This window comes from Mytilus galloprovincialis, chromosome 7, assembly GCF_965363235.1.
Source record: "Mytilus galloprovincialis chromosome 7, xbMytGall1.hap1.1, whole genome shotgun sequence".
NCBI classification, from domain to species: domain Eukaryota; kingdom Metazoa; phylum Mollusca; class Bivalvia; order Mytilida; family Mytilidae; genus Mytilus; species Mytilus galloprovincialis.
In genome coordinates, this window is record NC_134844.1 from 84,520,678 (window position 1) to 84,548,600 (window position 27,923).

At 32.9% G+C, this 27,923-nt stretch overlaps 1 long non-coding RNA gene across 2 annotated transcripts; it reads right to left on the reverse strand.

Annotated features, from left to right (window-relative positions):
• On the reverse strand, nt 1-27,771 carry LOC143083871 (uncharacterized). Of its 2 annotated transcripts, XR_012980917.1 has the most exons (6): nt 27,644-27,757; nt 21,256-21,438; nt 18,466-19,457; nt 15,458-15,614; nt 13,220-13,246; nt 1-146 (listed from the first exon to the last, which is right to left on the reverse strand). It is a non-coding gene; the product is annotated as an uncharacterized LOC143083871 (long non-coding RNA). The 2 variants fall into 2 exon arrangements; XR_012980916.1 differs by lacking the exon at nt 21,256-21,438 and having other exon boundaries at nt 27,644-27,771.
• Nucleotides 27,772-27,923: the final 152 nt, after the last annotated feature.

Sequence of the window (27,923 nt, forward strand, 5' to 3'; positions counted from 1 at the left end):
CCCATTTCTACTTTTACCGCTACCCTCTCTGCCAGACAATATCACAACATTTCTGCTTTGTAATAACTGGATACAGTGTCTAACTGCTTCTATCTCTACGTATGTGACGTCTTTTTCGTGGGTCTCAATCTCAGCAGAAGTTTGATCTAAATCAAGAACGTCACATTTAATAAAGTATAATTTTTCATTATGTACATAAAAGTAAGCGGTGTTGTAATGCATGATATGATATCCATATTACACTGAAGAAGCATAAGACGTATAATTGGTTATTGTATAATAATTAAACACAGGATTACACATTTATATGTTTTTAAATCATCTATTTTGAACATTGACATTAATATGTCAATAGTCTTACTTAATTACCTTAACAAGATTTGATAAAAATGATAGACTGCAGCACGTGATAATAATTATGTTTCAGGAATTTGTCTCAATCGTGATTAAATGTATAGCTTATCGGTATTTAAAAATAACCATTTCCAACAGAGAAGAAAATGGATATAAAGAAAAACACTATTTCCTATATCAACGACAGTGTTTATTCTATAGACAGAATCAACAAACCCTTCCAAAGGTAAGAAGGTTTCCACCTTAATTATTTTATCAATCAATCAAATAAATCACACTACACCCTTTTGTATTTAATTTTTGACACATGATGTCGCAGAACTACAACGAAAAGTATCTTCATAGCAAAATCTGTAATTTCAGAAAAGGCCTACGCAACCGTCAATACGCATTAGCTTACTTATATGTAGGAATTGATATATTTATCCTGATTTCGGTTCATTAAAAATTAAGCACATTGAGGTTATATCTTCCGATGTCTTACAACTGTGATGATGGGGAAACCACATTCTTATCACACAGAAGAAACTATCATTAAAAAGGAAAATCGAAAGTCATCAGACAAATAAAAACTGACTGATCTATGGCAAAGAAGAATGAAATGTTGTGGGGCACAGGATGATACTATCGCGGAAGTAGAACCTTGAACAATTGGAGGAAATATATGGACATTACATACAAACTTGATACAGCTGAGAATGTGGATTGTGATTAATCATTTTACACAACATAAGTTTCGGATACATAATGAAAAAGGTCAAATAATTTACGAATTTTAGAAACTAAATAATAATAGGTAGCATACCTATAATAGGACCCCAAGAATTCAATTTGTAATAAAATCTATCGAGTTGAGTTTCGGAATCTTAGAATTTTAATGCTAACCAATATGGTAGTGGTGACCAACATTCAAAATCTAAATACAAAGTTAGAATCAGGATATAACAAAACCTTCAATTTACCTCTTGTTAAAAGCAAAAAAGTGTGTTGGGGACAATTTTGATTTTAACCATGGTCAATTAAAAAACGGGAATCAAAATCCAAAATATAAATCCATGGAAGGATTGAGCATATTAAGGACCTCCAAATATTCAAGACTTTAAATCAAAACACGTTGAAATTTGTCATGAAATAAGCAATTTATAGAAAGTATTGGAAAAGTACTGTTTGTTGATTCTTTTTCCAAATGAGTAAGAGTCATAACCCCAAAATTAGTTCCGACCTTCCTGTTTTGGTATGTAACATGGTGTGGTTTTATTTCAAAGCAATCGATTGACTTAGACCCACACTATTACCTAGCTAATATTTTTTTATTTGCCCCTCATTAATAAACTATTCCTCCGAAAATCTCCAAAATCAATTACATTTTTTTCTTATGAGGTATTTAACGTTGTTGGACATTTTCATAGAGATCCATATATTTATTCTCAATTATAATTGTCTGAACACCAAATGTCTTCGAACGACGACGACGTCATCGTGACTGAAAACGACATTACCAAATTTTGCGGTCGTATGAATTCGACGATAAAACCAACTCCAGTAACAAACAACAAACCAGAAAAACCGCATTTTTACCACCACACAACAAACCAGGTACTCCGGAAAGGTGAACAGTTGTTGCAGATGTCGTAACAAATAAGTACAAGCTATTAAGTTGAATCGAATAAACCGTGACGGGATTGGGGTTACGACAAATCGTATTGACTGATACATGGTCATCTGTGACACAAATATTTCTTAACTATCAATCAAATTATAGTCCAGCAAAAGTCTAATATTTTGGGACAATTGATCACTTTAGTGTAAAAGCATGAAACTTTGTACTGTGTTTGTTATGATGCTTATAAACATTTTTGGATATGGAGCCAAATAAAAAATATCAACAATGGCCGCCAATTTCAAAATGGCCGCCAACAGTCATGAGGCATAGTCCAAAAAAAATGGTCTGATTGATCATTTGGATATAAAGGCACGCAACTTTACATATTGCTATTTATGATACTAATTAATCTTTTCCGAATATGGAACAATAAAAAATAATTCCATATTGGCCGACAAATTCAAAAGGGCCGCAAAAAATCCAAAGGAAGAGTCCAAAAATATGTTATAACTGATCACTTTATAAAGTCTAGCTGACAATATGACGAAGTTTCATGAATTACGATTTATGCCTGAAGGCATTTATGTGTTTATTGAAAACTTAGTTGAGGGATCTGGAATAGCACAGTCTTTTATTGATGACAAAGTATGTTGGCACAAATCTTGCAACTTTAATAAAAATCAACAAGACAAAGTTGAATAGAGTTGAAAAACTAACTTCACATGAGAGAATAGATGATAAAGCAACGTCATCTAAAACGAAAGATATAGACATAGATTTTTGCGTTCAGTCCACCAATAACCCGTCTGTGTGCGTCTTCTTTAATGAAAATGAGCAAGAAGCCCTTCATGAGTCTTCAACGTTTGGACAAGATACACGTGTGAAAGAATGAGCACTTAATAAAATGACACGTTGCTACTTGCAAAGTAAATGCACTGGTGATCTAATTGGACAGGAAGCAAAGTATCACTCTAAATGTTTAGTTTCCTTATATAATCGAGCATCTCGAATTGAAATTAAAAATGATATTGTCGAATCTAAGAAGGAAAGGCAAATCCATGGTATTGCATTTTCAGAACTAGTCTCTTATATAAATGAAACAAGGTCATGCGATGAGACCATAAGTGTTTACAAGTTGTCAGATCTATGTAAACTGTATATGGAAAGAATAACATGTCTAGGTGCAGATGTTTCATTTCAAGTTTATAGTTCTCGACTAAAAGACAGAATTGTATCTAATTTCCTTGCTAACAAACAAAGCCGTGAAAACATTCTTACTTTCAAAGATGACATTGGTCCTGCATTGAAGAGAATCAGTTCAATCCACCATTTTCTATATTTGAGAATGCCTGTACCAAGTCAGGAATATGACAGTTGTTGTCCATTTGTTTGATGTGTTTTATCATTTGATTTTGCCGTTTGGTTAGGCACTTTCCGTTTGAATTTTCCTCGGAGTTAAGTATTTTTGTTATTTTACTCTAAGAAGACTTTGATAATGAGTTTGTCAACATATCAAAAGCAGGTACGTTTATTCGTAAATATGTTTTCGAAATAAATTCGGAATTTAAAGGAACTTTTCCAAAGGAATGTCAGGAACCTTCTGTACCTCAGTCATTGCTTTCTTTATTCAGTATGATTCAGTTTAGACCCAACATCCAGGATCGTTCATATTCTCAGTCACATGAAAGATCATGAACCTCCAGATTGTGCTTACTAGTATTTGGGAATCATGATCCACTTTAAGACTAGAAAACGTGATTTAGTAGATACTTTCTTCAAACTTGGACTATTTGTCTCCTACGATCGAGTTTCAGAAATGTCTACTTCCATGGCCAATGAGGTATTGTTTGCCCTGTCAATCTACTACGAAATATATTTACGTCATCTGCTGAAGACATCTTTGACCAAGCAGTAGCCAGCACTTCGGTGTTGACATGAGTATCAATTATCAATAAATTTCCGTAGAAATATTGATGTGCTATCCCGTTTGAAATAAGTTTTCTACAGGTACAAACAAACTTCGAAACCAAATCTAAATATCTATGGAAAACATAGTAAAGGTTTTAAGTAATTTATGGTAGTGATATCCCTGGTTTAATAATTTACCATTTATACATAGATTACGTTCGATAAGATAATAAAAAACACGTCACAACAGACACAAGCATAGCGAACGAGCTGTGAAATATAATCACCGTAAGATGGTGACAAAGGAACATCACTATCTAAAAATGGAAAAATTAACAATAGGGAACGAAAAATCGTCCCTTTTGTCGTTAATTTTAGTGCTGAGTTTCCCGTTTAAAATCGAAATATCTAAATCTAGGAAAGGACAGTTTGAAGGAGTAGGTTCGGTAAGGTCCTAAAATGGCCTCTCTTTTTAGCTAAAATTTCAAATTAGGATTTATTGTACAATATCACAATGAATCATAGCTTATACATGTATAGTGACTAGATAGGAAATAAGCCCCGTTTGCTGAAAAGTTAAGTGCCTGTGTTTACTCTTTGACGTCATAAATTTTTCATTTTGAAGAAAATGTCAATGAAAATGGGTAAATTTCCACCGATTATTCAACAGGAAACATAGAGCGCATACGTCGACAACAAAGATCTTTTAAAATAATGTTTGTAAAGACATTTCACATGTCCTAAATGTTGTTGAAATTCGGCCGATTTTGTCAAATTTTTCAAAAATCTCTTATCTAGACCTATTTTGGATGTAAAAATCAACGTTTTAGAATAAAAGTTAGACAAAAATAGTTCTATTTAAAATTCTCAAAAGTTTTAAAGTCAACTTAAAACACTTTTCATATTGTTGCAATTAACTTTATAATCGGAGCCAAATATGGGCCTTAATGAACTTACGCCTTTGATTTCTGTAAAGTAAATTCTTTGGGGTAAATATCAGCAGTATTCAGCACCTGTTGTCAGAAAAACTAAACATTCAAAGTCAATTGTTTTGGCAACACATATTACATGTATTAAAAATGTTTCTTGGCTTATAATGAATCCCACCGAAAACTTTTGGCATTTCAAAGCATGAAGCTATAAGTATGGAGTATACAACTACAGTAAGTTTTCAGGTCAAAAGAATGCATGTAAATAAATGTAAGTATAATGAAGATTCGGAAGACTGGTGGATATGTAGACAGAATAGTAGACATTAAACCGTACTGGTGAATATGAAGTCAGACTAGTGGACACATAGGCAGCTATTGAAAATGTAGACGGACTAGTGGACAAATACAAACTTATGGAAACATATCCAGAATGTTGAGAATGTAGACAGACTATTATAAACGCTTTGTGAAAAAAGACAAACTATTTGACACACAGACAGAATTATGAACATGTAAAGACAAAAAATGTTTGTCAGCGTAAACATCTAATTCTAACTATGTTGGGTTTAATGTTCAGACTTGTATTAATATGTTGAAATATATACTATAAGGGGAGGGGGGAGATTGGCATAGGGGAAAAGTGACTATATGTATAATTATTGCCAATTTAAATTTCTGCGGGGGAAGAATAACAATGATCCAAAATTTCCCCGGGGGGAAAGATTGGCACATGCTTGTTCCCCGTGGGGACTGGTATGGGGGAAGAATAGCTGTAACAGGAGACCATACGTTCCTCTATTTTAATGTATAGTTCATCGTGGGACTTTTCTATGAAATTAAAAATACGTCATATGTTTTATTTTCCCCTTGCTTCAACTATTATGTTTAGGATTATTGATATCAAATTTGCAGATATATGTTTTGTAAATGCGTGAAATCAGTTGATATGGAGGTATTGTAAGATTTAAATAATGCAAGGGCGACTATAGATACAATTGCAAGATTTACTGGTTGATTTTCAAAGACTCCGAGAGAAAACGTTACGCAACATATGTTACCGTTAAAATCGACCTAAATTAATATATAGAATGATAGAAATATATTTTCCCAGCAGTAAGTCAGTATTCCTATAGTTTTGTTTTGTTTCGTTTTTGCATTTGTTTTGACTCGATGTTTCTACTGGAAGTATCCTTGAAATAAAATTGCCCCATGACATTTGATCCTGATTAAAAAAAATTGCACCATAATTTCTTTTGACGACCGGGATATTTAGAATGTACACATTCTTAGCTTTCCAGTGATATATAATTCAGCCGTAGGTAGGTGCTTTAAAAATGTAAATTTGCCTCTCATTTAACTCGCCTATAGGCTAGTCAAAAGACAATTGCTGACTCTCATGCATCGCCGAGCTCGACATTAGTGGTCACGTCACACCGCAATTGGACTTTAAGTCAGTGGCGTCGAGTCCATTGGTCTGACGAGAGCTGATTTATCCTGTTTCATATTGATGGGCGCATGCGCGTATGGCGTCTTCGGAATACAGTATATAGGGAACAGCACATCCTTGGAACTACATCATTTGGTGGTTGGGGTTTGATAGTTTGGGGATGCTTTTCATTTGACTGCAAAATGGACCTCTATGTTCTGGTTGGGACGTGTACAAAATATCGCGATAACATCCGGGATATCGTTGTGCCACATTTTGACAATCATAATATAGCAACTAATCCAATATTCATTGACGATAATGCTAGGCCACACAGAGCACGCACTGTTGCAGATTCTTTACGTCAGGTCACAAATAACACTCTTCCTTGGCCACCCATGTCACCGAATATAAATACAATCGAGCATGTCTGGGATGATATGGCACAGGCACTTGTTTCTATCCATACGAAGGTCGACTATCCATATAAATAGAAGAAGGTGGCTAACGAAATTTTGTTTAGGTCACGACAGTCTCCGCTTGGGACGCTTTTTCTACCCTTCAACTTAATGCTAAAAATCTCTACCTTATATGAACCGATTCAGTGAATATTTTCCTTTAACACTAAACTAATTTCATAATCCCCACAGTGTTCCTCTTCACGGTAATCTACTCTCAATTCACTAAACCATGCCCAAAAGTTAAACTACCATCTTTTCAATGTATCTACATTACGACTACTACCCAACTACGCTTCCACTACGACTTTACCACGCTGTTCACGACCATAGTACGATTCTAGCACGCCCTTGCCGTCCTCATCACGCTCGTCTGACAACCTTACTACGTTCACACTACGACCATCATTTTTATTGTCATTTTCACATAAAATATATAAAAATAACTCTGTATTTTGTTTGTCTGAATGTATTTATCCATTTGCTCTAACGGCTCAACCATGCCTCTCGTTTTTATATAGATTAGACCGTTGAAATGGTTCAACATTAGTATTTTTTTGGGCCCTTTATAGCGTGCTGTTCGGTGTGAGCCAAGGCTCCGTATTGAAGGCCGTACCTTGGCCTATAATGGTTTACCTTTATAGATTTTTACGTTGATGGAGAGTTGTCTCATTTGCACTCATACCACATCTTCCTATATATATTGACACATCTGTGTCATCTCTGCTATCATGCACTAAAATATCGTCATTTGAGCTTTATGGACCAGCAATAGGTTGTAATTTAGGTTTGATTGGTCGTTCCGACATCTCTTGGTGACAAAGTATTATACTACTTATGTGTAAAGTATCAGTTTAATTGAAGTCTGGAGCTGGCATGTCAGTTAACTGCTAGTAGTCATTGTTGTTATTTATGTATTATTGTCATTTTGTTTATTTTCTTTTGTCATATCTTCTGACATCAGACTTGGACTTCTCTTGAACTGGATTGTAATGTGCGTATTGTTATGCGTTTACTTTTCATCATTGGATAGAGGTATAGGGGGAGGGTTGAGATCTCACAAACATGTTTACCCCACTATTTTTGCGCCTGTCCCAAGTCAGGAGCCTCTGGCCTTTGTTAGTCTTGTACTATTTTTAATTTTAGTTTCTTGTGTACTATTTGGAGTTTAGTATTGCGTTCATACTTTGCTCCCTCTGCCTCTACATCAACCCCTACCACCCTATTTGGGTGGCATGACTGTATTGTTTCCGAGAAATCTCCGTTTTAATCAGAAATAGAAGGAATGGAACTATATTGATATGAAACACGATATTGACGGTATTGCTGAGAACGTAGTAAGATCGCGGTATGAACGTAGTAAAATCGTGGTAAGAACGTGCTATAATCGCAGTAAGATCGTGTTGCAATCGGATAACTCGTGGTATGGTCGTAGTGAGAACGTAAAGAGCGTAGAAAGATCTTTATAAGTGTAGTGAGGTCGCAGAATAAGCGCGGTGAGAACGTGGTTTAATCGTAGTGGGATCGTTGTAGAAGCGTAATAAGAACGTAGTAGCATCGTGAAAGTAACGAAAATTAACATTTTCATGCCGCTTATACCGCGACCTCACCACGATCTAAATTTATTTTAGATCGCGATGAGCGTGGTGCGATCGTGGTCTAGTGGGACTGGGGCTTTAGTTTCATAACGTTTGGTTGAGGCAACAAGAATCAAACGTGATCTGTGATTTGGAATGATAAGCATTTTGAATAACATGTATACTATGAATGGACGGACATTTATTAACCTAATGATCTCCTCTACGGTGGGGGCATGAAAAAAAGGGGAGGGGAGAATTCTAACAAATAAAAAAAAAATCCGTCTTCGTTTTGTTCATCCTTTTGATAATTTCAATAAGAATCTATCACACACCCTTCCCCCTCCCAAACACACACCTTTTATTGATATTTCAGGACAAAGGTAACTGTTATTTCGATCGTTTGCTCATTATCAAATATCATTTAAATTCTGTGCTGACCAGTCTTTGCAGTTACCTAAATTATTTGTGCTTAGAAGCAGTAAATACAAATATTATTTGTATTGACTTGGGAACCAACCACCTTGTACCCTATTTGAATCTAAACGTCCAGAGTCAAAATTACATTATTCAGCCGAAGTGTTACATAAATCACCTGTAAATGCCCTAGATATAACCTTTATAGAAAAAATAGTTTTGACTCCATGAAAATTCATTCTGAGTGGAATGATAATGCTATAGATGACATGCTAAAACTTAAACTATTACTAAACCACAAATCTCACAGTCAAATTAAAAATACAGTTTCCTTAAAAAGAAGGTCAGTATAGAACTGGTTCTTATGTGGGCCGGATTGCAAAACGGCACAAAATCAAAATTAGAAACACTGTTAGATCGCACACATTAAAGAACACCAATGATTTGATTATTAAAAAAATCAAACAAATCATAATTTTGATCGCACATTTGAACCAACTTAGAAAACCAAGCACATAATCTTTTTTTTATATAAATGTTCCAGACCATATGAGTATTTGGACCGTACGTGTACGGTCCGACCATACGTACAGTCGGACCGTATTAGTACACGCGTATGGTCCAGTACGAGCTGACCATACATGTTATTGAATCATATGAGTTAAACATTTATCACAATCTTTATTTTTAGTTTTACAAATGTTTATTTTACAATTAGATGAATTAAATGAACAAAATAACCAATAAAATTAAACGTGTGTTTACTTATAAAAAAGAAGATGTGGTATGATTGCAAATAAGACAACTGTCCACAAGAGACCAAAATGACACAGACGTTAACAATTATAGGTTACTTTTTTTTATCTGAATCCTATTTTGGTACTCTCGCTCAAGGCGACACTTACGACCACAAGTAACGTAATATTTGTTTTACATTTACATGTTGCAGTTCATGTATGTTCATTGCTTTTGCAATATTTTTTGTAAAGTTGCTAATTATTCTAAAACAATTGTCATCCCAAATTATGTTTACTTCCGATATCTTCAATTTCAGTAAGCATAATTCTCATATTTCAATTAATGTATTAGTGATCGACATGCTAAATACAAGTGATTAACATATTTAATGAGCTTTTATTTTATTTTAAATTTAGAATATAAAGTTTTTATTTCAATTGCAATTAAACTTTTTAACTATTAATTTGAGTAAAGTTATGTAGATCTGTTTTATGCATTTGTATCTAGTAAACTTGACCAACTTCTTAATACTAGTCAGACCATACCGCGTACGGTCCGACCGTATGAGTATTTTGAAAAAGTACACATACGGTTCAGAGCGTATGCGCACGGTCTAAATACTCATACGGTCTAAAACATAAACACTGTTTGATTGACCATATCACATAATCAATTAAATTTGTGATTAAATAAAAAAATGTTCAATTTTGGACCCCGATATACATGTAGTCCATCTTGAATACTGTGAATTCCTTGCCATATGTACCTCTGGGCATAATAAGGACTAGGAAGGCAGGTAGGTTGAATACTGTGCCCAAAATCAAATATCTCAATACACGCTTATATTCAGCAGCCATCCTTTTGTCTTAAAAATCACACTCAGTTTGATTTTGACCCATTGTGCCTTAATGTTGACCGACCATACTCCTAATTAAAATTTTGGTACACTCTTTTATTCAGCTGTATATCAAGGAACTATAAGAATTATTTTTATTTTAAATAAAAATTATATTGTATTTAGGACCCTTTTTACCTTTATGTAGACCAATTTGAAGGTAAGCCTCAGTTGCAAAAAAATACACAATTGAATTCAGCTTATTCACGGAAGCCATCACGAGTTGGTTGATCGTTATGGAATGTCTGTTTCACATATTATATCGGATACGATCCTTATGTCGTATTAACAATCCCGCTCCCTTTTTGTGAATATGGACTACCGAATAAGACATTTTACCGGGTTTGTAACAACATGAGCAACAAGACAAGTGCAACATGTGGAGCAGAAACTGCTTACCTTTTCGGAACACCTTAGATCGTTCCGAGTTTTTTGTTGGGTTCGTATTGCTTAGTCTTGATAAAAATAATATATCATACTTCACTGCTGGTGGACGTTTCGTCCCCGAGGGTATCACCAGCCCAGTAGTCAACACTTCGGTGTTGACATGAATATCAATAATGTGGTCATTTAAATAAATTTCCTGTTTACCAAACTTTGAAATTTTCGAAAAACTAAGGATTTTCTTATTCCAGGCATAGATTACCTTAGCCGTATTTGGCACAACTTTTTGGAATTTTGGATCCTCAATGCTCTTCAACTTTGTACTTGTTTGGCTGTATAAATATTTTGATATGAGCGTCACTGATGAGTCTTATGTAGACGAAACGCGCGTCTGGCGTACTAAATTATAATCCTGGTACCTTTGATAACTATTTACACCACTGGGTCGATGCCACTGCTGGTGGACGTTTCGTCCCCGAGGGTATCACCAGCCCAGTAGTCAACACTTTGGTGTTGACATGAATATCAATAATGTGGTCATTTAAATAAATTTCCTGTTTACCAAACTTTGAAATTTTCGAAAAACTAAGGATTTTCTTATTCCAGGCATAGATTACCTTAGCCGTATTTGGCACAACTTTTTGGAATTTTGGATCCTCAATGCTCTTCAACTTTGTACTTGTTTGGCTTTATAAATATTTTGATATGAGCGTCACTGATGAGTCTTATGTAGACGAAACGCGCGTCTGGCGTACTAAATTATAATCCTGGTACCTTTGATAACTAATTACAACAAAAAGAAAATTCAATATGTCAAAAACCTTTTTGATAATCTTAGGTAAATAGATATTTCTTGTGCTATATTTAAAGTATATATACAATAATACAAGGTAAAATCCATATCGCATGATATATTACCACGAGAAACCAATATTAATCCCGAGGTGTGTTTCCAAGGGCTGATATTGGTCGATTTGTGATACAGCATGCGAGAAGGATTTTTCCATGTAGTGATCTTTTTATCATATATTTATTTAAAAATCAGATTCATGATATGCAAGATGACAATTCTTTGATTCTGAGATGGGGGCCTGCCAGATTTAAGAAATGAATAATCAGGCCCCTATTTAGATGAAAATAGATAAAAGTGTTATTAGACAAGTAAATTATATGTTCTGCTTCTAAATATACTTTTGTAATCATTTACAAAGAGATCACAGAATACCCAGAAAGAGGTATAATTAGTTGTTGTTTTATTAAGATGTGCAGTGAACCTTTTCAACTAAATAAATATAATTTCGTTCTTAAAATCTATTATAACTTGAATCGCTAATTTTACCATTTGGGATGATGATATTCCTCTTTTTGGTGGACCCACCTTCAATTGTAATGATATATATATATACTTCGAAGAACAAAAACTAGTGGAGAGAGAATGGATATAATGATCATTCCCAAAATTTTGTAGTCTGAATCGGTGTCATAAATGACCCATTCTGTTTAGGGACTACTATTCAGAAATGCCAGCTAAATAAGGTTACATCTTGAATCATACCGTGAAATACAGCAACTGAACGTCATATGTCAAACTCTGTCGTCATTCGATATATGACGTCTTGCCAGGTAAGCGATACGGGTTAAGCTTTGCGATACAGGATATGCGATACATGTATAGCTATGCGATGCGGGTTTAGCTATGCAATACCGGATATGCGATACAGGTTTATCTTTGAGATACGGGGTATACGATACGGGTTTAGCTATACGTTACGGGATATGCGATACAAGGTAGGTGATACAGATTTGAATAAAATGCCCTTACTAGATATGCAAAATTGCTGTACATTAGTATTTAGTACAAGATATATAAAAAATCCAATTATAAAAGTTACAAATAAACTTTATAAAATCAATTTCAGAAATATTGAATCATAGATTGTATTGAACTATAATAAAAAGCTTCCTCTTACAGGCTCATATAAGCTCTCGACATTAAGCATTGTGTTTACTTATCTTTTAAATTTAAGAAAGCACATATTAATTTCAGTATGCATTACCGTATTTCCATGTTAAAAGACCAAAAAAAAAAAAAGAAGGTACGTTGTTCAAAATAAATAGAAACCTTCCGGAGCACCTGCGATCACCCCTAGTTTTTGGTGGGGTTCGTGTTTTTTATTCTTAAGTTTTCTATGTTATGTCATGTGTACTATTGTTTGTCTGTTTGTCTTTTTCATTTTAAGCCATGGCGTTGTCAGTTTAATTTTAGATTTATGAGTTTGACTGTCCCTTTGGTATCTTTCGTCCCTCTTTTATATCACCAAAAATTAAAAATCAAATTTTAATTAAAAAATCTTTTTTCAAATTTTTTTAATGTAAATAAAACCAATTTAAACAAAGCTGTTTACCTATATTGCTGATGCCTTAAATAAAAATTTAACGTCAGATATATCTACCAATTGGATGAAAAAATAAAATTGTTTTAGTGAACCAAATCTCATTTCAGGGCACAATATAGTGATAAACATACCGATAAGCCTCTGTCTGTTCGGTCCCTCTAGAAAAATAAAAAATAAATGAATGTTATTCAAACAATTACAAAAAAAGAGATTAAAACGAAACGGGAAAGATTTAAAGTAAATGTTATCAAACATAAATAAGATAAAGACTGATTAAACAGACACCAACAGTTAAGCAAACCTGCATGGCGTTTTACAAAATTTTGACAGAGATAGTTTTGAGACAAAATCAGGTATATAAATTTTACCATATTTTAAAGAATAAATGAATTGTTTTGCAGTTTAAATTTAGAAACAGTTTTTAAGATATAATAAAACTTTGGCAAACCGTCATTTAATTTTTTAAAGGGACAAACATTTTTTTAACCTAGAGGTAGCACCGTGAAAAAAAAATAATCGATAATTTTTCTTTTCTTTTCTTTTAATGATAATCAGGTCTTTCTTAGACCTTTTGTTTTTCTTCTGATTAGTTTTTTTTTTTTTTGCCGTCTGAGATGCTTTTTTGTCTTACAACATATCGAATGGATTTTTGGCCAATAAAGTTGTAGTAATGCAGGTTTCAAAACTCACCCTGTTTGACCGAACACTTATTCTTATAGGAGTTATCTTCCCGCGTCCCCTTTTTCTTGTTATATCTTCGCTATATCTCTTAAACCATAAAAGATTTTAGCAAACTGTTTTCACCAAATTATTTGTCTACTCTTAAGAATGATTTGATTAATTTTGACTTGAGTGATCAGAAGACATCTTATGGGAGTTATTTCCCTTTGAAAATTTAAGATAGGCGATTTGTTGGATAAATTCATACGTTATAAGTCGTAGAGGCCTACAGTTTTTTGATATGAAGTTCTTGGTTCATTTGAAGGAAATTGAGGTCAAGGTCAAAGGTCAATGTCATGTAATAAATTTTGAATTTTGCTTGTTATCGTTATTCCATAGAAACTGACAGTAAATGATATGATGTGTTTGCCAAATAACTGTTTACAAAAAGGCGCAACGTCAACCTATTTAAGTCGAAGATGCTCTTCAACTTTGTACTTGTTTGGCTTTATAAATATTTTGATATGAGCGTCACTGATGAGATTTATGTAGACGAAACGCGCGTCTGGCGTACTAAATTAACTATTTGGTTAACCCTTATAAGAGTTTTCTCCCCTTTTGTATTTGAAATCAGTATTTCTCCACAACCATACAAGTGATTGACCTGGGGTCTTTTGATTTGAGATCACTGACCTATGACCTCAAAATTGAGGTCAAGGTCAAAGGTCTTTTTGACGTCCTAGATCTTGATCTTTGCTAAAAATTCTTTCTGGTTCATTATAAAACAATTAAGTCTTCTGCATAAACCTATTAATCTTAATTGTTTTTATATCAGTTTAATTTACCACATAACATCAACACAGAGTGACATTTTCTAACATCGTTTTTTGAATTTCATTCTTATTATCGAGATGGAAAGACTTTCAATCGTTCTTTGAAGAATTGGTTTTTAATTGATATTATATCTTTGTCATCGACAATTTAGTTGAACAGCATTCATATTGCGAAACCATATACATTTGGTTTTTTTTATTATTTCGATTTCGACAACGATTCTATATTTTGTAGAAATATTGATAAATGAAAGGTGATGGCTATCCTTCGATTAATATGATGCATAGTCGTAAGTAAGGGTAGAGTGTAGCAAAACATATACATGTATGTTTGTCCAATTGATACATAACTTTAAATGTTTGTAATTGACTCAAGGATTTAAAGGCTTTGAAACCACATCTTGTTCGCACTACTGTTCAAGCATACATTTGCCAAATAATGTTAAAGGCCATCTGGTTCGATTAGAATATACTGAGAGCAAAATCGAAACCGTATGTTGGTGAAAACCTAACAACATAATACACAAGAGAAAAAGAATGAAACAGATACCAATCGATATTAAGTAAAATTACCGTTACCGTTAAGTGTCTTACAGTAAAATCATAGAACTACGTTACTTTTGATATATAACCAAGCCAGTTATATATCGTTCGTATACTGACTTTTATTAATTTACGTTATCTAATATATACTAAAGTCGACTAAAACTTTCATTCAAGGTTCTCTAAATGGCATATAGTATATTGATTCATGACTGTGTGATGGGTTCAAACATACTATATCCAACTTTCATGTCAATGTATCATGATGAATAACCGCTGTTTTCACAGCCACCTTATGATAGATCGTTGTTACATAATTAAGAATATGTATACCTTTGACTAGTTTATGAATATCGTGTATGTCCTTTTTAATCTTAGCATTTGATGCTTCTAGATCATCTATGCGTTTTTCCATTTTTCTCATCTTCAATGATTTGTCCACAAGTCCCGGAATTGATTTCCTAGTAGTTCTGTGTTGTAAATCTATATTCTGAAATTGAAATATATTTAACATAAAGATGCATATATAAAAAAATAAATGGGAAATGTGCCCATGTGACACAGTTGTTGCCTCCGTTTGCATCTAACGATGCAAAGGCACATTACTCAAGAACTGTAAGATTGACATTACCCAAATATGTACTTGATCTGAGTTTTGTGGTAATAAGCATTGTGCATGAGATTTATAACATTTGGTTGGGGCAAACTAAACATGTTTACATGAGTGTACGAAAACAAAAAATTAGACAATATTTCCATAGTAAACAGACATAATTCTTGGACAGTAACAGTGACGTCATTAAAATTTAATTTTGATTTGAGCTATTTGGTAATAGAACTTTGTATGAGTGTCTTAACATTTAGCAGATATTGGCTAAAAAAATCTTCACGATTGCCTAATTTATACACTTCCACCATATATGTTACTTATACTATCAATTATCAACTCATTGTGCTTTTAAATCTTTAGCAAAATAATAGTGGTTTATCGTGAGCATAAGTCCAACAACTTGTAGCCCAACTTCCAAATAATGATGAATTATTTCGAGGATTATGCCACAGTTCAGTTAAACGCGAGAAAAAAGACGTCTGTTACAATCATATATCCCATCAAACATGTCAAGTTAGCCTCGTATCTTGAATTACATCTTGAAAATGAGGGTCGGTTGAAAAAAAAACTTAACGACAAAAGAAATGATTTCAGTTTCTCTATTGTGCGCTTACCATTTCAATGTAGAAACATTCAAGCAGCGCCTGTATACGGAGTATATATTTCACAATTGATATGATATTCCATGGCTTGTACTTCCTATCATTATTTAAAAGAAAATAGGGGATATGTTCCAAAAATCGTAACTACAATCCCGTCCCCCTTTTTTTTTTATGAATGTTACTCACCGAATTAGGCTCATTACCGGGTTCATACTACCATAAGAAACACGACGAATGCATATGTGGAGCTCAATCTGCTCATTGTTCAAGAGCACATTGAAATTACCCCCAGTTTTTGATGGGTTGGTGTTGCTTAGTCTTTAGTGTTTTGTATTGTGTTCTGCCTGTCTTTTTTTTTAGTCATGGCGTTGTCATTTGCTTTTTACTTATGAGTTTGATTGCTTTCAGCTCTTTTTTGCATATAGTATAAGGAAAAAATGTACGTTAATATACTGTTAAAAATTGACATGAATATCAATAATGTGGTCATTTTATAAAATTCCTGTTTACAAAACGTTGAATGATTCGAAAATCTAAGGATTTTCTTATCCCAGGCATAGATTACCTTAGCCGTATTTGGCACAACTCTTTGGAATTTTGGATCTTCAATGCTCTTCAACTTTGTACTTGTTTGGTTTTAGGAATATTTTGATTTGAGCGTCACTGATGAGTCTTATGTAGACGAAACGCGCGTCTGGAGTACTAAATTATAATCCTGGTACCTTTGATAACTATAAACTGGGCAATCGGATATAAATAATACATTTGAAGTTGCTGCATACGTCAACAAACTGTTACCAGTCGAGGAGAGAAAATCGAACGATGATATCTGTTTGAGGTCCTTGAGGGATTGTTGTTTTATTAAAAATTAAACAAAATGATGTATATCTAAAGAAAAGAACAAATATCAAAAAGGACACGTAAAAATACAAACCATGTATATTAACGGCAAAGTGTTAAGCAATATTTTTTTTTCAAATATTTAGGTATGAAAGAGCAATTTGACAGATATTCTCTCATTTTTTTTTTATTAGTGACGACGTTTAGAAGTTCATTTGAATTTCACTACATCAGCGTGTATGTTTTCTCTTTTTTCCTTAAGATTTTATTATGTTTTGCATCTTTTTAGCTTTTGGTTTCGGATATTTAAATATCGTTCACCATTGAAATGGTCATAATTTAAAGAAAAAAACATCAGAAATTTACAAATGTTTCGAAAAACAAATGGCTGTCCGTCCCAAGGAATAGATGTCTCTGCTGGTGTACTGTTAGTCCCCGAAAGTATCAACAGCCCCGTAGCCAGTACTTCGTTACTGGCGTGAAAATACGGATTTCATTTTGGTGCTATTAAAATTTACTGTTACAAAATGTTAGAAATTATTATAATTTAAGGAACGTATCTCCCAAAGCTCTGATTCCTTTCACGGATTTGGCTTTACTTTTTGGACCTTTTAGATTATAAATCTTTATATAAGCTTTGGATATCAAATATTTTGGCCACGAGCATCGCTGAAGAGAAATGTATTGTCGAAATGCGCATCTAGTGCAGGAAAAGTGGTATCGTTATTGTTATTAGCTATATTTGTCAAAACATTGAGGAATTTTGGATTGTCATTGCTCTTTAACTTTGTACTTTATTTGGCCATGTAAGTTTTCGGATTCAAATGTCACTGGTAAACCTTACGAAGACACTTTCACTTCCCTATATAGGAGATTGCATATCTTGTTTTAAATTTCGAGGAAAGCTACAACACACACAAAGATAAGTCCTGTCAAATTGTTTTTTCGGTCAATTCACCATGAGAAAATTCACCTTGAAAAAATAAGAACTGAGCATATCACTCCCTTCATTTATAGTAAAATAAGTCTAAGACATGTGAAATTAATTTCAGGTGTCACTGGAAGTACGTTATTTGTTTCTTGTATCATTTAATAGAGGAATCATATTCAATTACTAAAGTGCGAACAAGGTTTGTCAAATTTTTCCTGAACCTTACACAACCTCCCAGAAGACAACGACAATTATTCTTAGAAATCAAACAATTATTACAAAGTTATAAAGTCACGAATCTTTCATTCAATTAAATCCAATAGCATGAGCATTAATAATTTGTACCTAATAATATTACCTCATATAAAGCTTCATTTCTGTTGATGTTCTCAAGGAGTACATTTTGATAGTGTGAACATAGTCTAGCATCGATAGGCCTTGAATGAAGATTGGTTAAAACATCTTTCACTATTTTGTCTTTTTTACAATAACTAGCAATATGTAGTATCCACTCCTCGGTCTTTTTAGAAAAATCTTTGAAGTTGGAATCTGACAATGTGGCGTTTGTTACATGACCATAGTTTATATTTCTAAATTCGACTAATTTGTCGACACTGTTTCTCACTGAGCAGCACCACTTTAGAATCAGTCCTTGAATCTGGGGATGGATATCTGTAACATCTATTCCGGGTCTTGCTGCAACAGAACACACACTAGTTGTTCCGGTTGATGTTCTCTTTCTGTCTTTGATACAAGGCAACAAGACGGAGTTGAACATACCCCTCCATTCATTTTCAGTGATAACTTGATAATCACGTGGGAAAATGAATCCTGCTGGACACTGGCAACACTTTTGGTTGTTTTTCCAGAGATGATAAATGATGTGCTTGTTCAAATTGAGGAATTGTTCTAATGTTTGCCCTTGAGCGGTTAAACATGTGAACCAAAATACATCTAAACAACAATTCACTAATAAACATCTTGCAAGTGATATATCTAAAACGTCTGTAGTAATACCAACTTTTGATTTACTGCAGCAGAAATCGTTACAATTTGTTGTTTTATGACATGGTAACTTGTTGTGTTTTTCCAACAACAACTCAAACTGAGAAGGATATATGATTCGTTTTCTTCTAGGTGGTGAAGTGTGACACTGACAACATTTTGAATCATAGCATAAATGGTAGATTTCATGTTGATTTTGGTTTAGGAATTCTTCGAATGAAAGATGTTTGTTTCTTAGATTTAATTCAATCAGATCTTGTAATGCCTCTTTTGAATGATCTACTATCAGGATTGCGTATCGTAAGAAATTGTCCTGCTCTTTAGCTACAGTCGACAAAGCCATATCTAAATGAAACAAATTATGACTAATGAATTATATCTCAGGTTATCATACAAGTTTTCATAGGCCCTTGAATTGGAATAAAAATATCTTTCTCATCTTATCTAACAAATTCACTTTAACATGTAGACATACAACTTTGAAACCAGTTATTTCTTATGTTCACAACATGTTTACCATGAGATGTGGGCGTCTGTTTCAGTGATTTAAAGAGGAACATGGTACGGTTTAAACCAGGTGATATGCGTACAATTAATATGTCACTGCATAGTACATTCTTTCCTGTATTTTGTATTAATGTTCTGATATTAATTCATTGGTATGTATTAAGTATGAAATTAAGATTTAAAAGCGGACAGCATGCATTTAAACATGAAATATAAGGTAATTTGAATGAATCGATTTGCGTTATCTTCATAATAACAGTAGTATAAAGTATTAATATAGTGTATTCTATATCCATTTAAAACAATTCTTTACCATAAAATGTGATTTACTTTAATTAAACTGAAAACAATTAAATGCAACATAATACTTGCTGTCTTAGAAACACTTTCTTATAGATATATTCTGCCTACTGAAATGTCAGAAATCCATAATTGTGTTATTTTTCGATATATGAATGTAAAGGAACGAAACTCACATAGCCCAACAGACCTAAAACGGCCATAACTCTGTTCTGTTTTTATTCAAATTTCAGGGATCTCTTTGGGGTTTATATTGCATATAGATATGAATATGATCAGCGAAATATGGATCGTTGCTTACCTATATTGTGTCTTAGGTGCCGATTCGAATTTAAGTGATGCAATTGACAACTTTCGAGTTCGATGCATTTCTGTCAAAACCTTTGGTTGAGTGAACATCATTCGTGCGTTACTTCCGTTCCAATATTGAGTGAATGGGTGGAAAACTATAACGCTATATTGCACGAATTATCCGGCAAATTGAATTCTCAAAGTTGACAATGAGCACTACTGTCATTAGGGAATTGTGATTAAGTTCCTACAGAGTAAATATGATTTCTATTTCATCCTACACAATGACGATTAATGAGATGCTTGATGAACGTTGATAGTGCAGGGATACAAGCAATCTGGTAAATGACGTCGTAAAGGCGCGCATATAATTAACCAGGTTTTTTTTTCGATGAAAAGAACTCGAAAGTGGTCTTTTGGAGGGAAAAGTTCAATAATGAACCGTAAGAGAAAAGACATATACATAACTGCCTCTCAGAAATCGCAAAACACTTTAAACAAGATCGTTCACAAATAAAAATACTACTGTTGTTACGCACACTAATTTATTTCGTACTGACACAGAGGTAAACAGATGTCCGAATTGAAATCTCAAATATTATATGCATGTATATTATTTCAAATATTGATAACATTCAAAATGTATCCAGACTCAATCGTTACAATGGTCTTCAAACAAGTTATTTCTACCTTTGGCTGTGTCCACAAGTGTACCAACATATAAAATAAACTTACAATTACGATTCATTTTCTCGTTACATTAATAAGGGGCAAGGTGAAAGTGGTGATACCCCTCCAAAAATTCAGTAGCAGTTTTTTTGGTCACAGAAAGGTGTACATTTATAAAAGAAATGCTCTGATTTGTATACTTTACAATGACCAGTTGTATTGAAATACAGTTAGGAAAACAACAGTACATTAGTTGGTTTTTCTCGCCTTTATATTGAATTATTTTTCACTTGCATATATATACCAAACCGAACAGGTTGAAGTTCTGGCAAATTGATCAAATGTCATTAAAACGAAGAATATGAAAATTGCTTACCTTTCCTGTAAGCATTGTCTATTGTGAATATTAAATTTCAATCCGGATTTCAAGGAGATCTTTTCTCTAACATATACCAAGCGACACATATGAAGATTTAATTTTTTTCTGTCTGCTCTCTGTGAACTATTGATTTCTAAACATATATCCTTGTAATCGTTTATTTCTGAAACTGGGGTTTTCCTATAAATATTCAACGATTATAATAGACTGGGTTTTTAAAAATCTTTATTATGTATCTACAAGGACAATCAAAATTGTCTTTAAATGTCTAATCAAATGATAAAAAGTACAGGTATCGAAAGGCAAATAGTATGGCTATTGTTAATAACCGACCGTGCGAGGGCTTAGCAGCCAGTCAAAGGCGTTAAGAATAACCCAGATAGATTGTTAATTGTCATTTTAGGTACTATTACTAAATGTTTACATTACCTTTAAGTCTTAAAAAAGTATGAGGGTAATTATCGCAACGAAATGCTTCTCCGATTATTCAGATATGTATATATGTGTTCCATAGGAAGACAAATTCGAACGCTTCGCTATACATAGAAATGATTAAGAATTAATCTAAAGGAAAGGTTTCAAGAATTTCTGTCCATTTGATTACAATGTGTGTCAAAATAGTCAGAAATATCAGAATGTAAGCTTTTCAGGAGTCTTCAGTAATCGGATGTCTCAATAATTTACATAGAGTTTAACATTTTATTCAATTCAAAACAAGATTTTGACCATACTTTATAAAATAATAGAGATACGAATGATAGTGATACAGAAAATCCAACAGATTGCTAGTATGTTTTCCATGTGAACTTCAAGTAAATAAGTTAGTTGTTTGCGATGACTTCTCTTCTTATACTATGCTTTGTTTTGAAACAAAAATGCCACTTGATTACTTTCAAAAATACATCCACAGTTATTGGAAGTTGTTAAGGAATTAACAAAAATATCGAACTCCAAGATAAATTCAAAAAGAGGAAAGTCAATAAAGCCATATAAATAAAGTTTGATACAAACTACTTGTGATACATCAATATTTTCTATAAAGTTGCAAAACTATCAGTATTTATCAGTTTGACGGCTTTTTTGAGGCCCTGTCCCCAAATTTTTTAATGTTTTAGTTCACAAGATTACAGTCCATATGAAGAGGTGTCACCGAAATTTAGACACATTATTTTTACTACAAGTTTACCATTCTTTGCTCTCACTCCTAAAAGAGGGGCGAAAAATACCAGAGGAACAGTCAAACTCATAAATCGAAAATAAACTGACAACGCCATAGCTAAAAAAGAAAAAAGACAAACAGACAAATTATAGTACAAAAGACACAACATAGAAAATGAAAGACTAAGCTGCTTTGCACCAAATACCAATTTGCTAAGCTGCTCTTTAACCTGGTAAGCAGTATAAACATTAGTAAGCTTTTAAACTAAAAGTTCCAAACTGTAAAGTTGAAATTAACTCTTCGAAAATGTTTCGGACACCATTACGAGTTGATTGACCGTTATGAAATATCTGTTTTACAGATGACGTCGGATATGTTCAACTTATGAGAGAGAACATATCCAGGTTGCAAACTAAAACCGAGGGAATCATACCAACTTAGTAAGGAAAACAAAGGAATAACAGAGACACTGAACTGCAACAAAAACAAATGCCATACCTACGTAGAAACGGACTATTTAATAACATCTGCCATATTCCTGACTTAGAACATGACATTTTAAGAAAAAGCAAAAAACATGTTTATAATTGAGTAAAAATCCTACTGCACCAAATGTCTTTATAACATGAGAATCTTTACTAATTAATATGTATTTTGGTACTTTTTGTATGTTTAGTTTGAGGGATGACCACTTCATTTTCCGGATGAGGACAAGCGAACTTATTAGCAATCAAAATATTCTTTTGCAAACAATTGAAAAGCGTACACAGGTATTATAAGCATGAGATTATATCTTGCAACCTTATACATGATTAACAAAACAGCTAACTTAATCATACGCCTGAAAATAGATCCTTGTAATGTCTATTTAATATAAAGGTTCGTCAATATACCTTTGATAAAATGGTATTTAAACTTTTCAAAAGTAGGTTCTAAGTTCACTTCGTTGTATATGTGTTATATGTGTTATATGAGTCGATGTTAATAAGTTAGGACATACAGTTGAAATCTTCAGCTGACATTGGAATAATTAAAAGTAAAATTATAAGAAAAGAAAACAAAAAAAAACCCAGTTGCAGTACATTCTTTAAAATAAGATAAGTTTAATGTTTCTGCCAAGGACTATCATAGATTATAGGCTCATAAGTGCGCTTCCTTGTGCGACACTTCGTGATGAAGTTTCAACTCCTGGGTGTCAAAAACACCTACCAGCGACTCTTTTAATAAATCAAAATATCAAATAGTTTTGTAACTACATGTAAATGGACGCGTTGACAAGGGGTAACAATCAAATCCATTCAATAGCAGCTAGTAAGAATGTTGGAAAACTAAATAAAATAAAAAGTAAAAAATTTTTTAAAAAAAATACCAAACTTCATTTAAAATTTACGACAACTGTTCACCTACAATACTGCTATTCCATGCGGGACAAATGTCACTACTTCATATGTGAAGGCATACTTTCATTATGAGAGAATAAAATCGATAGACTGCACCAATCCCTTATCGAATAAACTAATAAAACAAACAGCAAAATAAATATAGTGTAAATAAGCTTAAATCAATATGAAAAACCAACCATGGTGATATTTCTTAACTAAATGTCTCAGCTGAAATTGAAGAATGTCATGAAAACTAACTTATTTTCGTGATTGTCTTCTGTTGCGTCGAACCCTTGGTTGCTGAGTTTGCTGTATTTTTGGGATATCTTCTTTATTGTTTTTTTCATATTTAAAGTAGGCAATAGTAGTATACCACTGTTCAGTAGTCATAAATTGATTTACCTGAGTCAAATCTAGATCACAAACCAAAACAAATAAATACACTAACTTTGAGTGGAAAACAACACACAAATACTGAACTGCTTTTCAAAAGCCAACATGCATTGAAATAGACTAATTGATAACAACTGTAATTTTCCCGATGGGTTAAAAAGTCAAAAAAAAATCGAATCATGATATTTCGTGATCTTTCACAACAGTTATCTGAAGATTTTGGTTGCTAAAAGCAGTAGTTTTTTTTCCTAGAAAAATACTTAAATTCAAATTAAGTTTACAATTTAATGCTTCAAATTCTATAATTCGTTGAATTTATTTTTTTATTTTCTAAAGCTGCAAAAATCGTGGATCTGCATTAAAAGAGGAACGAAAGATACCAGAGGGACAGTCAAACTCATCAATCGAAAAAAAATGACAACGCCATGGCTAAAAATGAAAAGGACAAACAGACAAACAATAGTACACATGACACAACATAGAAAACAAAAGAAAAAACAACACGAACCCCACCAAAAACTAGGGGTAATCTCAGGTGCTCCGGAAGGGTAAGCAGATTCTTCTTCACATGTGGCACCCGTAGTGTTGCTTCTGAGATAACAAATCCGGTAAATAGTCTTATTTGGTAGGTCATATTTATGAAAGGGAAGGGGATTGTAGGTACGACGTAAGGAACGATCAACCAACTATGAAAAAGGTCAAACCGAAAAAAGTATTTATAAATATGATAATAAATGTTAAAAAAAAACATAACTTAAAAGCAAGAATACAATTGGTAGAAATAAATTGAAAACAACACGTTTAATAATTTCTTGCGTCCGAAGCGCTATTCTGGATTTACCTTTATCAGGAACGCTCAAAACCAAACATATTGAAATGCGAAGATGTATGAGTACCGAAACCGCCGAAGAGCTATATGTCAAAAATACCTAAGAAAATAGCCAAATTCATTTAAAGCCAACTTTGCCTGATGGAGTTGAAACCTTAGTTTCTAAATAATTTATAAATTGATAAACAGACGACAATATTTGTTAAGTTTGTTAAATCATGTCAGTACCGAAATACTGACTACTGAGCTGGTGATACCCTCGGGGACTGACAGTCCACCAGCAGAGGTATCGACCCAGTGATCTAAAAATTGAAAACAACACGTTTGATAATTTCTTGCGTCCGAAGCGCTTTTCTGGATTTACCTTCATCAGGAATGCTCATAGCCAAACATTTGAAATCCAAAGATGTATAAGTACCGAAACCGTTGAAGAGCTATATGTCAAAAATACATAAAAATAAATAGTCAAATTAATCAAAAGCCAACTTTGCCTAAGGGAGTTGGAACCTTAGTTTCTAAATAATTTCTAAATTGACTATTCTATTTGTATTTGTTTATGTGGTACAACCTTTATATGATTAAGATTATAACACAATGTTGACTGCTGTACCCCTATGTTTGACTTTTTTCTTTTTATGTCTGTTTGTTTTGTTCACACATCGTTGTCAATACAATCTAACACAAAACTCCGGAATTAGTGAAATTTTACAAAATATAGCATTTTTCAATTTGTAGACAACACACACATTAATATGAAATGTCATAAAAATACTGCTGTAGTTAAGCCAACAAATTCCTTTTGATTAGACATGTTAGTCCTTGCCCACATATAAACAAATATAGAAAGTTAATTTGCATCCTATTAAATACTGATAAAATTCAAAACGTATGCCGACTCAATTTTTACAACGCTCTTTATTCAGTACTATCAACTCGGAGCTGTGTACCACAGGTATACAAACCTCGTACAAGCATATAAGGGCCTTTTTAAATAAATGTGGATTTTCTTGTACAATCAATATTTCTAAAAAAGTGTAAACATTTTTATCCAATTTTTAGATACACAATTTAGTTTTTGGTGTGTGTAACAAGTTCCAGCAAATTCAATATGAAATTTAGCTACAGAAATTGCTTCCAGTGGGTTTCAAAGGGTCCAAAAAAAACCAAAATTGCTTGTACGAAATTGAAAAACTAGTCTTTTTTAAATGCTGGTTTTAATACCCAGCTGAAATTAATATTTTTCTTTAGTTATTATAAATATATAGGTATCACTGCAGGTATGTATACACAAATACAGGGAATTATTAGATTTTATTAGCATTTTTTTTTACTTTTCATTTCGTACTTAAAAAAATGTCAACTACATAACACAAATGAAATAATGTTGCCAATAAACAACTGATTATATCCCTTGTAACTAAGGAAGTGCTCTCTACTTACTCTTCATCCTCTGATGACGTGCTTAAAGTTACAGGATGACATCATTGATTCATTTCATTATAGATTAGTTTTGGTGAGTACAAATTACTCCGTAATTTTATTCTATGTCAACTTTGTAACGGCAAAAACATTGATAAATTTTGGCATAAATATTTTTTTTTACATAAATTATTCAAAGTCTGTAATACTGACTCTAATTCAATAAAAACCATTTATCTGGAAGTATTAGGGTCAAGAAAAACATCCAAAAACCACAAATAGGTCAACTACATAACGGTCAACTACATAACGCAGTGAATCGTTATGTAGTTGACAATGCTGAATTAAATTCACTTTAAAATATGTTTCTAAAAGGTGTTATTTTAACCATGTCAACTGTTTTGAAAAAAGTGTGATGATTTTTATGGAAATATATATCAAGCAAAATGTAAATATTATTAAAAAAAAATTAGGGACCGAAACTAAATCCGTTTAATATGTAGTTGACATATGTCCCATACTTGTTTCTATGTTATTTTTTTAAATATTTTTGTAGTAGCATTTAAGATTGCATATTTTTATTTCAGGTTGTATTGTTGTTAAACTATTCAATTTCATATATTAAAGTTGAAAATTGAATATTTTTTTGTATTGTTATTTCACAACTGAAATATCCACATTTTTTGAAAATGACCCATAAATAAACTAACTACGACAATGAATGTTGTCGTTACATCCATAAAGGGCCACGTTGAAAGTACTGATACTCCTCAACTTTGATAGTAGCCTTCCTTTTGAACATGGAAAGGTGTAGTTGTTTATAAGAAAATAAACTGATTTGTATTCTTTACAAGGACCTTTAAATACAGTTTGAAAAAAACCAGTACATTCGTTCATGTCGTTTATCTTGCATATTGACTTCTTTTCACAGGCATATATATATACCAAACTGAACATGTCCGGAGCAACTAGCTGAGATCATCCCTAGTTTTTGGTGGGGTTCGTGTTGTTTATTCTTTAGTTTTCTATGTTGTGTCGGGTGTACTTTTGTTTGTCTGTTTGTCCTTTTCATTTTTAGCCATGGTGTTGTTAGTTTATTTCGATTTATGAGTTTGACTGTCCCTCTGGTATCTTTCGTCCCTCTTTTGAAGTACTGGTAAATTGATTAATCATCACAAAAAAAACTAGGTAAATAGGGCTTACCTTTCTTTTTGGCCTTGTCTTTTGTTGATATTACATTTCAATCTGGATTCCAGAAGGATCTTTATATGCCACCCAACTCGTATTATTTTCTTTTCTGTCTTGTTCCTGTGAACGGTTTATTTCTTAATATATATCCTTGTAATTGTTTATTTTTATAACTGGGTTTTCCTTATTATGGTCTGACTTTAGTTATAAATAGATTTAGTTTTTAAAAAATCTACAATTATTTATTACCAATTGTATTTCAACTGATCGGGCGGAGCTTATGTTTTAATTTGCA